Source organism: Polypterus senegalus, chromosome 13 (genome assembly GCF_016835505.1).
Source record: "Polypterus senegalus isolate Bchr_013 chromosome 13, ASM1683550v1, whole genome shotgun sequence".
Lineage (NCBI taxonomy): Eukaryota > Metazoa > Chordata > Cladistia > Polypteriformes > Polypteridae > Polypterus > Polypterus senegalus.
The window spans coordinates 8,666,313-8,682,399 of NC_053166.1; positions in this window are offsets into that span (position 1 = coordinate 8,666,313).

Here is a 16,087-nt window from a genome sequence, read left to right on the forward strand (position 1 = left end):
ATGCCAGTCAGACTTGCCTGGTATGTTATGCCATGTGAAAAGTTCATAGCACTAATGGGCATATTGTGGCAATGGCATTGTTCTAAGGTCTCCCATTCTGGCGAGTGCCGCTTACCCGACACCTCCAATGTGCCAAGTTTCTCATTTCTCGGTGGTTTCACTTTGGCGACAGAGTCACTTTCTTTGAGCTTCATGCTGTAGCCTTGCATTTCTGGGGGCCAGACAGACAGACGCACGTAGACGTTAATATACAAGACTAGCCATCCCCCGCGGCTTCGCCCGCGTATTTGTGAGGAGGCCCCGCCCAGCCCTCCGCTCCTGACATCACGCAAACCCAGGGCCCGCAGCCTCCGTCTCGGATTAGCGCGAATATATCACTCCTTGCAAGCGAACCGTGATTCGTAACGCCATGAGAGAAGTCACAAAGTCAACTGGAATGTTCAAACAAATTATAGGGAAAAAAAAAAAGATCTAAATCCGTTAAGTAGTTCTCTTGTTTGCTAGCTAAGCAGAGTTAAGGTTTGTTTTGACAGCATTCTCGTTTTAATTCAAAAGTGTGAGATACACGAGAAAATGCATACAGACGTACAAAATGCACTTGCAGGTGAACTCGATATTTTTCTGATGTTTGAAGGCAAAATGTGAGCTGTGGACACCAACATTCTGTATAGAAATTTCAGTCTGTTTGGGTTGAAATAAACTACGAGAATAAATGTTAGAAAACATGAGGAGCTCTCGGCCATTTTCATTTTGTAAAAGTAGCTCTCAGGGGAAAAAAATGGTTGGAGACCCCAAAGCTAAACAAACGAGTGTCAAATGGACTCAATGGTCTCCTCTCGTTTGTCAGCTTTCTTGTGTTTCAAGTCACGGGTGTCGAACTCCAGTCCTGGTGGGCCGCAGTGGCTGCAGGTTTTCATTCTAACCATCTTCTTCATTAGTGACCAGTTTGTGCTGCTAATTCACTTCTTTTGCCTGAGTTTTAATTAACTTGACTCAGGCCCCATTAGTTGTTTCTTTTTTCTTAATTAGCAGCCAAAAATTTTCCCATTTTTCCCTACAAGGTTTTTTTGGGAGTTTTTCCTTGTCTTCTTAGAGAGTCAAGGCTGGGGGGCTGTCAAGAGGCAGGGCCTGTTAAAGCCCATTGCGGCACTTCCTGTGTGATTTTGGGCTACACAAAAATAAACTGTATTGTATTGTATTGTATTGTAAAAAATAACGAACCGCCACATGAGCAGCTCACCTGCACCCATCACACAATATCTGAAAATAAAGAAAGGTGGTGGTCTCAGTAAGGCTGATCTCTCAGGTCACCAAAACATCTTGACGGTGTTCTTAGAAAAAAACAGAAAAATCAACAGTTTTGGAACTGAGGGCAGCAACAAGTCATGGAATTAAATAACGAGTTTAATTAACAGCAAGGATCACCTTCTCATTAAGAACGTGACTGGAGTGAAATTGGTTGGAGTCGGAAGCCCCAGTTTAGCTCGTCATCTGTTGGCTCGTTTCATGTCTCATTTCTGTTTGGCTTTCATTTAATGAAGAAAAAGAATAAATTCAGAGCACTGAATCCTTAAAAACAGGGCTATTAAAATGAAGGGAAAAAGAATTTAATTGGCAGTGAAAACCGGTCACTGATTAGGAGAAAGGGTTAGAATGAAAACCTATAGCCACTGCGGCCCTCCAGTCCCGGAGTTCGACACCCCTGTGTTTGTACAGGGTGGTCCAGATCGAGATTGTCTGGATGACTTTGATTTATGTGGGGACAATTCCAGTTCGGCGCCAAGACGATTCTTCATGTCGTCAGTTCGCACACTTCTCGATGGTCCTGGGATTTTTTTTTTTAAGTTATAGCGTAATGAAAATTGTATAATTAGATCTGGACCACCCTATAGATCCGTGCCTGTAGACAGTGAAGCAGTTCAGTGCAGTCACAGGAATTGTTCTTATTTTTGTGATTCTTTATTTTTCGGACAGTTAAACAATGAATCTGAGCACCCATACACAGGGCCGTTTGAAGGAATTTGGGGGCCCCAAGCAAAATGGACATGGAGGCCCCCCGCACGCACACACACAAAGGAACCACAGCATAGCCATACAGTTTAAATTCACTCACACTTTATATAAATAAAAAAGGTTTAGAGTGCAAATACTGCTGTTGCATATAAAGTGCATAAAATTTGAACATTTTCAACAATTGAACATTTGCAAAAAACACCACTGTACCATAAAATCAAATATACATTAAAAAGTGCACAATAACTAAATCCAACATACTTAAAAACACACACACACTTACATACTCACATTAACATTTTTTCAGTTCTCTCAAACATGTGCAAATTATCTAAAACTGCTGTTTGCGAGCCTTGTTTTCTGCAAAGGCAATCACAATGTCCTCCATGTCCAAAGACCGGCGACCATCCCGCTCAATTGACATAAGTGCCAGTCCTGTGAGCCTGTCTTGGCCCACCGTGGACCTCATGTAATTTTCTCTTCTTTCTTTTTTGGCTTCCTGAAGCATAATTCCGCTTCCTGACTGCCGAGGAAGTTTTGTATTTTGCCGGCAGCAGAGATCACGTGGTTGGCTGGCTGCTGTCAGCGAGGGGGGCCCCCTTGAGGGGGATCCCGATAACAGTGTCATTGCACTTGACTGCATTCACTATCAATGGGGCGCTCACACAGTTTATCGCTGCATTTTATTCTTAACCAGTCGTTGTCTTGGGGCCCCAGGCCAGCTCGGGGCCCCCAGCAATTGCTTGGTTTGCCTGCCTTGTCGCGACAGGCCTGCCCATACATTCGTTAAATGTAATGAAGCAGTACCATTTAAAAACATTGTGTTCATAAATGGCAGTGTAATTAGCTACAACATTCACTGTCTCATTTTTTTGCCCCAAAGGATAAGGTGATATAAAAGTAAATGATCCCTCCGTTATAAATGAATCACGGCAGTGTGACTGGCCTCCCTCGCCCTGCCGGTGTGTTAATGGCGTACAGAGCTATGGCCCCATTTTTGGGATTTATATTTTACTGTCTCTTAAACCCGCATAAACATCGCTGAAACAAACCACTTTGCCGTACTTTTCATTAATCTCGGGACCATTTTCTTTGGCTCTGAAACGCATTACGACAGGATTTTTCCAAAAGGGCTACAATCTCCCTGCTTTGTGTTCAACTTATAAACCTTGCCTATGACAGTTCTAAAAAAAAAAAAAAATACAGCATGTCTGATGCTGAAACCGTTGCCATCATCAAATAGAGATAAACCAAATTTAACTGTTCAATTGCCTCCAGCAAGATTTAGCTTTTCTTTGGGAATTCTAATAGGTAATGTTTTTTACGGTTTCATTCATAAAGATAACAGCTTAAGAAGAGAATTGCTGCCATTAGATCGCTGGAAATGTTCAGTTGTGTAATCTCATGAAAGTAGGAGACTTAATTTAATGTCAAATCGTACTCGGAGTTGTGAAAATGAATTTTAAATGTAAATCCAGACAAAGAAAAATTTCCTCGTGGGACAAGTATTTGATATAATCATTTAAATTACATGACACATTTCTATAGTTCTTTAATAATTCTCATTTGCCACAAAAGCATGGATGGCACCTTTCACTATATCTGACTGTTCATCAGGTAGCACCCCAAAACACAGAATGGCAGCAAGAATACCAAACTATCTGAGACACGCGTGTTTATCTATCAAAATAATTACACAAAAGAGCAAAGAACACAGGGAAGGTCCAAAAAGGAACCCACAACTTAAAGCCTCCCTGGACATTTCTGCTCCCAGTTCTTAGTTTTGATCTATCTGTGGGATGGCTGGTCCACCTGCACACCTTGGACTTTTTGTCCTGCAGTGGGAATTGTTTAACCTTCTGCACACAAAAGGTCCATATGGGCTTTTCTAGATGACGTCCCACTGATTCGGTTGGCCACTGGTGGACTCCACTCAAGTTCTAGAAACATCTCAAGGAGAATAAAGTAAGCAGCATGTAGCTGAGCACAATTTGGAGGGCCACAGCAAAGGGTCTCAGTACTTTTAGGAAGGAGGGATGGATTTCAGGTTTTGATTTTGTACTCCTTTCCTAAAACATGCTTTGTCATTATGGGTTACTAAAGTGTAGGTGGGTAAAAATGGTAAAATGCATCCTTTTCAAATTCAATCTCCAGCACAATTAAATGTGCAGAAAATGAAGGGGTCTGAAGACGATATGAATCCACTGCATGCATGCTGCAAATATTCATGAGTATACAGTGCAGTAGGGGGTATTTAAGTCAAGTTGGGGAGCATGCACTGGTACAACACGTTGGCACACCCACTACACGACGAAACAACTCAGGATCTCGGATGGCAACCCCCCAGGTAGACATGCGGTCCAGTCCCACCCTCCGGAAATGACCCTCTATCTGCTGCAGCCTGGAGTTACGTGGGCGACACCTTGGCCACTCGGGTCCCCAACAATGAGGATCTTACGAGCCGGATCACCCTCGGGTAATCGCGCCACATGGCCGTAGTGCTGTAACTGACGCTCCCTCACAATGCAGGTCACGTACCTCATTCGGGACTCCATGAGCAACACAAAATCAAACCAACGGTACCTTAGGATTTTCCGGAGAGACACAGTACCAAAGGAGTCCAGTCTTGGTCTCAGGTCACTGGATAGCGTCCATGTCTCTCAACCATATAGCAAGACAGGAAGCACCGGGACTCTAAAGACTTTGACCTTCATCATTTTTCAGAGATATCGGGAGCACCACTCACCCCTTTCCAGCGACCTCATGACTCCCCATGCTCTACCAATCCATCTACTGACTTCACAGGAAGAGTCACCACAGACATGAATGTCACTGCCAAGGTAAGTAAATCTCTCGATGATGAGGTCGACATTCTCTCCGCAGACAGACACACTGCTGATGGCCATGACCAAGAGGTCATTAAAGGCCTGGCTGTTGGTTTTTATCAGGACCCTCACAAGCCCAGACACTCTGACTCCTCGCTCAGTCTCTCGAGTGCCCCGATCAGAGCCTCCATTGACTCCACGAAGATCACAGCATCGTCAGCAAAGTCAAGATCAGTGAATCTTTCTTCACCAACAGATGCCCCACAGAAAATAAATTTGTATGATATGCAAATTTCACTTTACTTGATGCAGTTCTATGCGTTCAATCTTTTTGAACGACTCTTTTTAGCAAGTCATAGAAATTGATTGTGCGACTCAAACCACCTACAACTGAACACCAGCAAAACCAAGCTGGTGGTGAATTTTAGGAGGCCCAGGCCCCTCATGGACCCCGTGATCATCAGAGGTGACTGTGCAGAGGGTGCAGACCTAGAAATACCTGGGAGTGCAGCTGGATGATAAACTGGACTGGACTGTCAATACTGATGCTCTGTAAGAGAGGACAGAGCTGACTATACTTCATTAGAAGGCTGGCGTCCCTCAACATCTGTAATAAGAAGCTGCAGATGTCCTACCAGATGGTTGTGGCGAGTGTCCTCTTCTACGCGGTGGTGTGCTGGGGAGGCAGCATAAAGAAGAGGGACGCCTCACGCCTGGACAACTGGTGAGGAAGGCAGGCTCTATTGTAGACAAGGAGCTGGACAGTTTGACATCTGTGACAGAGCGACGGGCACTGGGCAGACTCCTGTCAATCATGGAGAATCCACTGAACAGGATCATCTCCAGACAGAGGAGCAGCTTCAGTGACAGACTGCCATCCTGCTCCACTTACAGACTGAGGAGACCCCACACTATGCGACTCTTCAATTCCACCCTATGGGGGGGTAAACGTTAAAGTTATACAAAGTTATTGTCTGTTATACCTGCATTGTTATCACTCTTTAATTTAATATTGTTTATTATCAGTATGCTGCTGCTGGAGTATGGGAATTTCCCCTTGGGATTAATAAAGTATCTATCTATCTATCTATCTATCTATCTATCTATCTATCTATCTATCTATCTATCTAGCACAGCCTTTCAAGTCACAGGTAGATGTTTAAAGCGTTTGCCCCAGTATTCAGTTCTCATTTAATCTTTATGTAATCCATTACAACAAAGTCATTAAGAACACCCAAGACATTTGAAAAACAAGAGGGGACCATTTAGTCCATCAAGCCCGTGTGTTTAGCTGATAGCTAAGCTGTACCAACATCTCATCCAGATTCTTCATAAAGGTTGTTGAGGTTTCTGAAGGAGGAAGATGAGAAGTTGGATGTGACAGGAATTGTAGGCTATAAACACACACTGGGGTGGAAATAAAAGTAACACCAAACCAAGTACCCAAAATCTAATATGTAAACTAAAATCGAGTCAGATTGTTAACACGAATATCACCTGGAAACACCGGTCCTATTTACAATCTCAAAGGTCGCGTGACATGGGACGGTGCCTCATAAAGTGTTCACATCACATGCACAAACTCCATGGACTTCAGCATCTAGTAACAGTTTGTATTTATTATGTTCAGCAAGCATAGGAATTGAGAGGACAATTGGAAGACGTAGGACGTAGTCAAAAAACTTTAACGAGGGTCACAACCAGGAGAAAAACTATTAGTAACCTAAGCCAATAATCGTGAGACAAAGTCAAAGTCAGAAGACGTGAAGAGAGTTTAAAAACCAGAGAAGCAAAACAAAGAAAAAGGCTTGAAGAGTTTTGGAATCCCAGTTGGATGGAGAAGCCTACTCCTGGATGACCTTTGATTAACATTGTATCGAGATTGACAAGGCATGACCTCTGAGGACACGCCCACTCTGTGACGGTCCTAGCCACAGTAATCAATAAATCAGGATGGCAGTGATAGGACAGACCAAATCACAAATCAAAATGAAAACTATTTAAAAAAACTAGCAAAATACCCGCGCTTCGCAGTGGAGAAGTAGTGTGTTAAAGAAGTTATGAAAAAGAAAAGGAAACATTTTAAAAATAATGTAACATGATTGTCAATGTAATTGTCATGGGCTTATTTTAGTATTGAGAGTGAATTTGATGATTGTAAGGCAGGAGTCACCAGCAGGAAGACGTGAAGCAAGGCCAACAGTAACATTGTTGAAGTGGTGGAGTAAAGAAGAAGGGAGCAGTGAGCACAACGAACAGCGGAGGAAAGTAAGGAAGCGAGTGAGGAGGCGCATGAGCGCGGGATGTCGTATATAGGCAGGGAGCCAACCATGTGGTAGATGCGCGGATAGCGGGCGTGCGGAAAAAGGAAAGGGGGACCAGGGGCGGCCCTTGTGCATCTCTGCTGTGAAATAAATAGTCTGTTAACGGATATAAGGAATGAAACCGCCAAAAGGAGAGGTCAGTTACGAAAGTTCCTTACGGCATAATGGTGAGAACCTCCAAAAAAAAGACGTTATTTTGTAAAGTTCGTTACGAAATGAAACATACTTGACATTTGTAAGTACAGTGTAAAGGATGAGCATGGGAAATTTGGGCTCCCTACATATATTGGAAGTCACAGAAATAGTGAGGAGGCGTCTCCCCTATCTATATATACAGTTTAGGGGGTACACCTGTTTTCCCCCCCTTAGGTGTTGCAACAGGACATGAAACACACCTGACTGTTGCAAGTACACTGCAGGGAATGAGCACGCGAAATGTCAGCTTCCCACCAATATGGAAAGTGGGAGAGTTAGTGAGGAGTCAGTAAGGGCTTTGCCTTTTATATGTAGAGATAAATGAACACCATAGACACTTAAAGGGTATAAATCCTCGCAAGAGAAGCAAATATGATTTCAAAAAAGAAATCCCTAACAATGGTGTTATGGTAACCAAACCAAAAAATAGGGGAGAAAAAAACAAAACAAAATGGCAACGCGGTAAACACAAAGCACAATGTGAACTAAAAGTCAACTCTTCTACAATCCACAAGAAAAGGAAATAATCACCCCAAAAGTTTCCCAGATGTTCAAAAACCAAAAGTAATCCATATTCTAAAAAAATATGTCTCAATACTAAATAATGTCTTAAACTGCTAAAACACCTGGAAAGGGGAATGAAAATTCTAAAAAGATACAAAATATTATGTTAGTGTCATGGAACGTACATTAATACTTGAAATATTCAAATAAAAAACTAAGTTGTATCATTTCTACACTGACATCAAAACACAGAAACTGGAAAATAATGGCTCGCCTGGTTAACGCAAGAGTTCAACTAAAGGTCAGATTGGCTGGGACGAAAACCTGTAGTCACAGGGGGGTCCCCAGGACTGAACTTGAGAGACCTGGCTCCTCCATCGCCCCCCTCTAATCTCACTTCAGTGATATCTCCTAGCAGGCCGCCATACCTAAGTTACACGTACCCACCATCTCCTCAGTCTCACTCCAATCGTTTTAACTGGTGTCCTTTACTCTCCTACTCTTCTCATTTGCTTTTAGGACTCATTCCTTCTGTCCGGCTTAGTCTCTCCATTCTTCTTCTATACTTCCAAATGCTGAATATCTCCTTCAGTTCCTAAAGGCTCCTACTAGAACATCTTATGGACATCTCAATTGAAAACTTGCAGGACTGGTTAAAGTGGCAAAAATGTTAGGACACGGGCCCATCTTCTCAAGGAGAAAACGTTGAAGGTAACTTCACATAATAATGATGAATTATTATCTGAAACTAGCTGTGTAAGGCTGTGCTGTAAAAAGCCGGGGTCCTAGAAACTATTGAAATCGTTAGAAAAAAAATTGAAATGAAGAGATGTTAGGTAATTGAAAGGAACTGCTTGGGCGTCTCTATCTTAGGTTTTGTTGTGCTGATGTGCTCGCCTCGCTTGTGTATTAGTGGCGGGAGGAAAAGTAAAAGGGATACCGTTTTGCCGATGTGCTCATTTCACTTGCTTTAGAGTTTCTCTCTTTTCTCGGTGGTTTTACTTTAGCAACAGAGTCGCTTCCTTCTTCTGATTCGTTAACTTGGGGCCGCCTTGCCGGCTCTCCGAGATTCATGTTGTAGTAGCCTCACATTTCCAGGCCGGACAAACAGACACACAGAATTCCATGCATAGCCAAGTTTTCTGTTTCTTCTGAGGTGGAGCCCTTACCCCGACTCCACCTCTCACTTCCGGGCCGGACAGACACACACACACACACACTTCCACGCGTAGACGTTTATATACAAGATAATAAAGCTAGACAATTTAGCATTTATCACTCTTCAGATATACTGTGTCGACTGGGAGACAACCTCAGGGTTCATTTAATAACCATTATACTCCAAAGCATTTGGTGGCGATGTTCTCCAATGCCATCTTGGGGCAGTCTGAAGGAGGATCGTATCTGAACAAGACAAATTCTTGCAATTCAAACTTTTTTTATTGTCCTGTTTCTTTTTTTGCCATACAAAATATGTGAATCACTTCAATGCCCCAACTCTAACGTCTAACATTTCCTGTGTTTGATCACAACTGTCACTAACAGGGAGAGGGCAAAGTTCTAAAAATATTAAATTTGAAGCAACATTTTATTTCTAGTTTTAGAATCGGTTTTAGTTTCACTGAATTAGCATGTAATTTGGGCGTTATCCTCGAGACCAGCAAGTCTTTTAAAATCTTAAAAATGTTGGGAAAAAAATATGGAGGATACTAAGAAATTAATTCATACATTTATTTCAAATACAATTCATTACTGCTCTGTATTCGTTGGCTGTTAAAATCATTTTTTGCAGCTTTCAGTTCACTCAAAATGCTGCTGACAGAAACATTACAAAAACTAGACAGTACAACCACATAACTCCTGCTCTTGCATCACTACACTGGCTTCCAGTTAACCTTAGTGCTGATTTCAAAATCTTCCTTCTTACATATAAAAGTTGAAATGGCCAAGGCTCTACTAACCTGTGTGTGCGTACATCAAGACCTCAAGGTGACAACCTACTGAAGATCCCAAGGATTAATAAAATGACAGTAGGTGCTCAAGTTTTCAGCTCCAGGGCCATAAAGCTGTGGAACGATTTACTAATATAAGAGAGGCTCCTTCAGCCTCAGCTTTAAAACTCCTTAGCGTTGCATGTTTTTGGCTTGCAAAATTATATATTTATTAAGTCTGATCTTTCTACTGAAAAGCATGCAAAAAACTAAAAGGATACAGTCAGAAGTGTAGAATGTTTAATAATGATACAGGTGTTATGGTGTATAAAATCTACAAATTATTCTCTGTATTTTTATTATTATATTTTGCTCAATTCCAACAAGTAGGAGGCACATGTAGGAGGCATTATAATAAAAAAGGCATATCCTCTTCCCTTACACCTCACTTTGATAACAGTTGTTCACAGCAAAGTGCTAATTTTGGTATTACAGCCTGGGAAAGGAAGACTGAGCCGACAGCTCAAGGCTATTGATTACTTTATGGATGGACATCTGGGACAACAATTTGGTTTACAGACTGGGAAAGACAGACATGGCAATACTTTAAGCAACATCAAAAAACTTTATTATCTGGGAAAAAATAGATAAAAGAGTTTGAGCAAGATTCATCCATTATATTGACAGCCAGCCAATCAAGTGCATGCAACTTTCATGTGTTGTGAAAACCCCGGCATGAAACTTAATGCCTCATTCGAAAGCAGCGTTAGAAGAAGAGAAACAGCGACGATGGAAGAGCGACGTCAGAAAAGAAAAAGACACGTGTGAGCAGTTTTCATCAGATCGTCAGCTAACAGCATTTTCATGAACAACGATTGTTAAATCAAATGGACTTTAATCCTTGACATCACTGATTCCTTTCCTTTTAAGACTTTTATTCAGACTTTACTATCAATCTTATTATCTATTGGTTATTATTGTTCTTCAATAAATAGTAACTTGTTTTCATCTTTCTATGCTTTGTCTTAATGTCTAGAGTGATTGAAATAATAAGGAAGATTTCTTTCAGCACCAGAGATTTGCCATTACCTCTGTGCTGTGAGGTTTATTAAGAGCTGCGAGTGAGAGCTCCACCCAATAGTACAACACAGTACGTGAAGAAGGTATTCTTGGCTGATAAATGGCCTATAGTCAAGAGTGCGGAGTCTTCGTATGTTTTAATATTTTCTTGGAGACCAAAAGTAATATTTAGGTCTGAGATCTATTTAAAACATCATATGATGTTCGTGCCGCTAATAAATAAGTTTGTTGATGTGCTGAAAGTGTGACAAGTTGTGTTATTCTTATAGCACTTGTGTGGTTTAAAGTGCTAAAAATTTGCCAACTGTGTGTGTGTCATTCGTAGGGCACAGTTGTGGTTAGGGTCTGAGCGTGTGTGTATCTATGTATGTGTGTGTTATTATTTAGGGTGCGGGAGTAAACCAATCCAATAACGAACTTGACAAGTGTAAGGGGTAACTATAATAATAATGAATAATAATCTATACTAATAAAAGGCAAAGCCCTCACTCACTCACTCACTCACTCATCACTAATTCTCCAACTTCCCGTGTAGGTAGAAGGCTGAAATTTGGCAGGCTTATTCCTTACAGCTTACTTACAAAAGTTGGGTAGGTTTCATTTCGAAATTCTACGCGTAAGGGTCATAACTGGAAGCTATTTTTCTCCATATAATGTAATGGAGTCTTGAGTTGGAGATGGCGTGGGGGGAGTAGTGTGACATCATCACGCCTCTTACGTAAGTACGTAGAGAACAAGGAAGAACTCCAAACAGCGATGAGCACAAAACGCCATTTCACAATTGAGAAGGCAGAAAAACATTATGAAGCAAATGATGCATACAAGCATATTCATAAGTACAGCTACTGCGGAAACAAAGCACGGCGTGAACCGTAAGTTTATATTAAATTAAGTTCATAGACAGGCTGCCACTAGCGTTTGTAATTTAGTGCCTGCCCATATAAGGCCGTCCATCAGCGGCAATCCAATACAAACACTGCCGTAAATATTCACGGGTGAAGGACTGTGCTTATGCAGAGGAAGATGAGATGGTCAGGGTGGTGTTTGGCACAAACTCATTGAAACTGCGAGAGAAACTTTTAAGTGCCGGGTCTTAGCTGACATTACGAGATGGCACCAGTACAGCTGGGAACCTTCGATGCAAGAACACCAAGCGGCTCACGTGAACTGGCGCAGTGCACAGACAAAAGCAACAGTTCCAAAGAGTGCTGAACAAAACCGAATTACACAATTGAGAAGGCAGCAAAAAAATATGAAGCGTCTTATACATAGAATCATATTCATAAGTGCAGCTACTGCGGAAACAAAGCACACGGTGGAAAAAGTGAATGTCCTGCTAAAGGAAGACAGTGTAAAAAAAAGTGCATGCAGTTTGTCACATCTCAGATAAAAGGAAGGCGAGCTGTTTATTGATGCAGTAAACTAATCGATGAATGAAACCTCTTATCTTTACAACGATTGACAAACACGGAATGTAACTTGAACACATCCTACAAATACGAGCCTGATTGAAAGAAATAATGATAATCAAATCCTTGATGACAGCAACATTCAATAACACTCACAAAACAATTACTGTATATTGACAATCATGTTACGTTATTTTTAAAATGTTCCCTTTTCTTTTTCATAACTTCTACTTCTCCACTGCGATACACGGGTATATATATAAATGTATATATATACCCGATCTACAATACATACTTTAGCATAGACAAGCCACACGCTGTGGCAATTGTAGAGTCTTCCTCTAACGCCGACATTGAGGTTGATTCGAGAGGGTGTACTGACTATGTGCTGCGCTACCGATTCATTTTACCTTCGATCTCCTTGGTTTGGGGCGTATGAAAAATATTAGGTTAAGCAGAATCATGTTACGTTATTTTTAAAATTTTCCCTTTCTTAGCACAAGCACAGCTGAGAAGCTTCGATGCATGTACTCCATAACGCGTTAAAAAATAACGCATTTAATCACACTTTCAATTCCAAGCAAACGGGAACTTTTGTCAATGCATGATTTCCTGGTACATCCATTACACTGATGCACACATCACAGCTACAAAAATGTTAGAGTCGGAATAAAGCGCGTCCTACGACTGATCATTTCGACTACCAGTGAAGCCTTGATAAAAGCATGGTTTTGTGCACACTGAAAAGCAAGCAAAATTAGATGCATTACAGAAAGCGGACTTTGTGGCTCTTACTGGGGATCATTGGACTTCCGTGACCGTTAGTAATTCTAAATACATCTAATTACAAAATGTTCAATGATCACACTGTTTTAGCCTAATGTACAAAATAATTTTGGCTAATGTTACTCAGAGTTTAAAGAGTAAGCTGGTCAAATTACCTTTTATGTTTCTGACTTATTTTTTAAGAAGAAAAACTGCACTTTATGTTGAAATTTTGGTTATTATTATTTAAAGACAATACTATTCTGAAAATGTACTTAAAGTACTTAAACTACCACTTTATTTTTAAGTCTGCCCAATTTTAACCAGGGATGATATTTTTGTTTCTGTTTTGAATTCAAATGCAGTTTAAAGCTTTTTTCAGAAATTAAAACAGCTTCAGTTTACAATATTCATGTCCATGTCTATTATTTGATTCTGTCACCCACTAAAACCGTTTTAAATTAAAAAAACATTTGCGATTTGGGGCAAATTTCGTGTGCGATTACATACGATTAATCAAGATTAATTCTTACACAGCCTCTAATTAATTGGATTAATTTTTTAATCGAGTCCCACCTAATATATATATATATGTAGATATATATATGTAGATTTGTATATATATGTGTGTATATACAGTATATATGTAGATATGTATATGTGTATATACAGTATGTATATATGTGTGTGTGTATATATATACAGTATGTGTATATATATATATGTGTGTATATGTTTATATATGTGTATATATATATATATATATATATATATATATATATATATAGATATATATGCCAGCAACACTCATGACAATGACAAAACAATTACATTGTCAATCATGTTACGTTATTATTAAAATGTTTCCTTTTCTTTTTACTTCTCCACTGCCAATCGGGTATTTTTGCTATATATATATATATATATATATATATATATATATATATATATATATATATATATATATATATATATATATATATATACACATACAGAATATATAAATAAATATATATATATATATATATATATATATATAAATAGATAGATATGACAACAACACTCATATCAATGACAAAACAATTACATTAACAATCATCTTACGTTATTTTAAAATGTTTGCTTTTCTTTTTCATAACTTCTTTAACACACTACTTCTCCGCTGCGAAGTGCGGGTATTCTGCTAGTAATAAAAATAAACTGTCAAGATGCGCCATTTGAGTGGTATATCTTGAAGCACCGTGAAATACACAATCCAACATCAGTCGGGACAAGAGTAGCGTGATTCCTTGCGGATTTTCTTTCCAGACTGATCAGCTTTTGAACAGCACACTGCACATGTGAGATTGATGCGAGCGTCACTTTAGGATTCATCAGAATCATTTTCAAATACTCTGTCCATTTCAATTTCACTGCTCGTATCACTGTCAACAGCGTGCAACACCTGGGCTGCTGAAAAACGTTTCTCATGAGGCGCCATTATAAGGCTAGGACAAAATGTGTTTGCACCATTGCTTGGGTAACGGTAGCCCTTTTAATCCTTGGATCTAACGCTTACGCAAGGCACATCTATACAAGTGAATCTCAGGTCTAACAATAAGGAGGTTACATCAGATGGAAGACTCACTACTTAACCTGGCACACCCCGACTAGAGCTGCTGACTAGCTGCGCTTATTGCATCTCCGCTTGTTTGTCATTTGCACAAAACTACACGTAATAAAATAATTATAAACCATTGCAATTATGAACCTCTGTTTTCCAGAACATACAGTAGAAAGTCATTCACAAGATCAGATTGTGTCCATCAGAGAACTCCTGGCCCACGCTTTGGTCTTGTCATTTCTGGATTACTGCAACTCTCCGCTGCTAGTAGTAAAGACGTGTGTTATCAAGCAGTTGCGGAAAACTCAAAATGTAGCAGGACATTTGGTGTTTACCCAGTTTTGGGGCACATGTCACTCCTCTTTTCAGATCACAACATTGGCTCCCTGTAGTGGCACATAATAACTTCAAATCCTGATGCTTGCCTACACAGTAATCAGTGGGTCAGCACCTATGCATATGGGGGACACTTGTGAGGTCCTATGCTCCGAATCGACTACTCCGTTCTAGTGATGAACGGGATCTGATGATAAATATCAGCCCAGACTCTTTTCATGTGTCTTCCTACCCTGGCACTTCCATTTGAATTGCTGTCGAACTAATAATGGCTTTGATAGGTTCCTTTAACCAAGGCTGTGGAACTCACTGGTATCTGGTACGGAGCTCTTAACTTGTGATGGTTGATTTTGTAACCTTGTCCTGTCGCACTTACTCCCAAACAGTCCACCAGACTGACGTTTACTCAATTATGTTCACCCCTTACATCTAAATCACTTTGGATATAAACACAGTGAGGGTCATCACCAGGAGAACTACTATCGGTAAGCTAAGCCAAGAATCGTGAGACAAAGTCGAAATCCAATGGAATGCAGAGGGGTCAAAATAAATCAGAGAAACAAAGCAAAGAAAAGTTTATGAAAAAAATTTGGCAGTGATCTCCTCTAGACTTTCCTCAAATGCTCAGATATGGGGATGGATATTTGAGGAGTAAACTGCAAGACAATGATTATACTTTTATGTTATGTACATTAAAAAACCTCCAATTAATATATTGAACAATTATTATAAAAGTAAAGTTGAATAAATTGGACTCTGCAGCTGGGCAAGCGTCAGATGAGAAAACTGCAAAGTACAAAAGGAACGTCAGTTAAAAATACTAAATAGGAGACAATGAGCTACAGGAAGAGACCTCTAGACTTTGACGTAACATTCTCATCAACTAAGCAATGTACAGAATTTGGTAAAAAGGCAAATAAAATGTTAGGCTACATCCTAAAAACTTAAGTCAAGGGACATTATGCTTAAACTGTATAACACAATGGTAAGGCCGCGTCTGGAGTGTTGTGTGCAATTCAGGTCATCACACTACAAGAAAGACATAGCAGCACTTGAAGCTGTACAGAGGAGAGCAACCAAGTGCATCATGGGACTGAAGGAC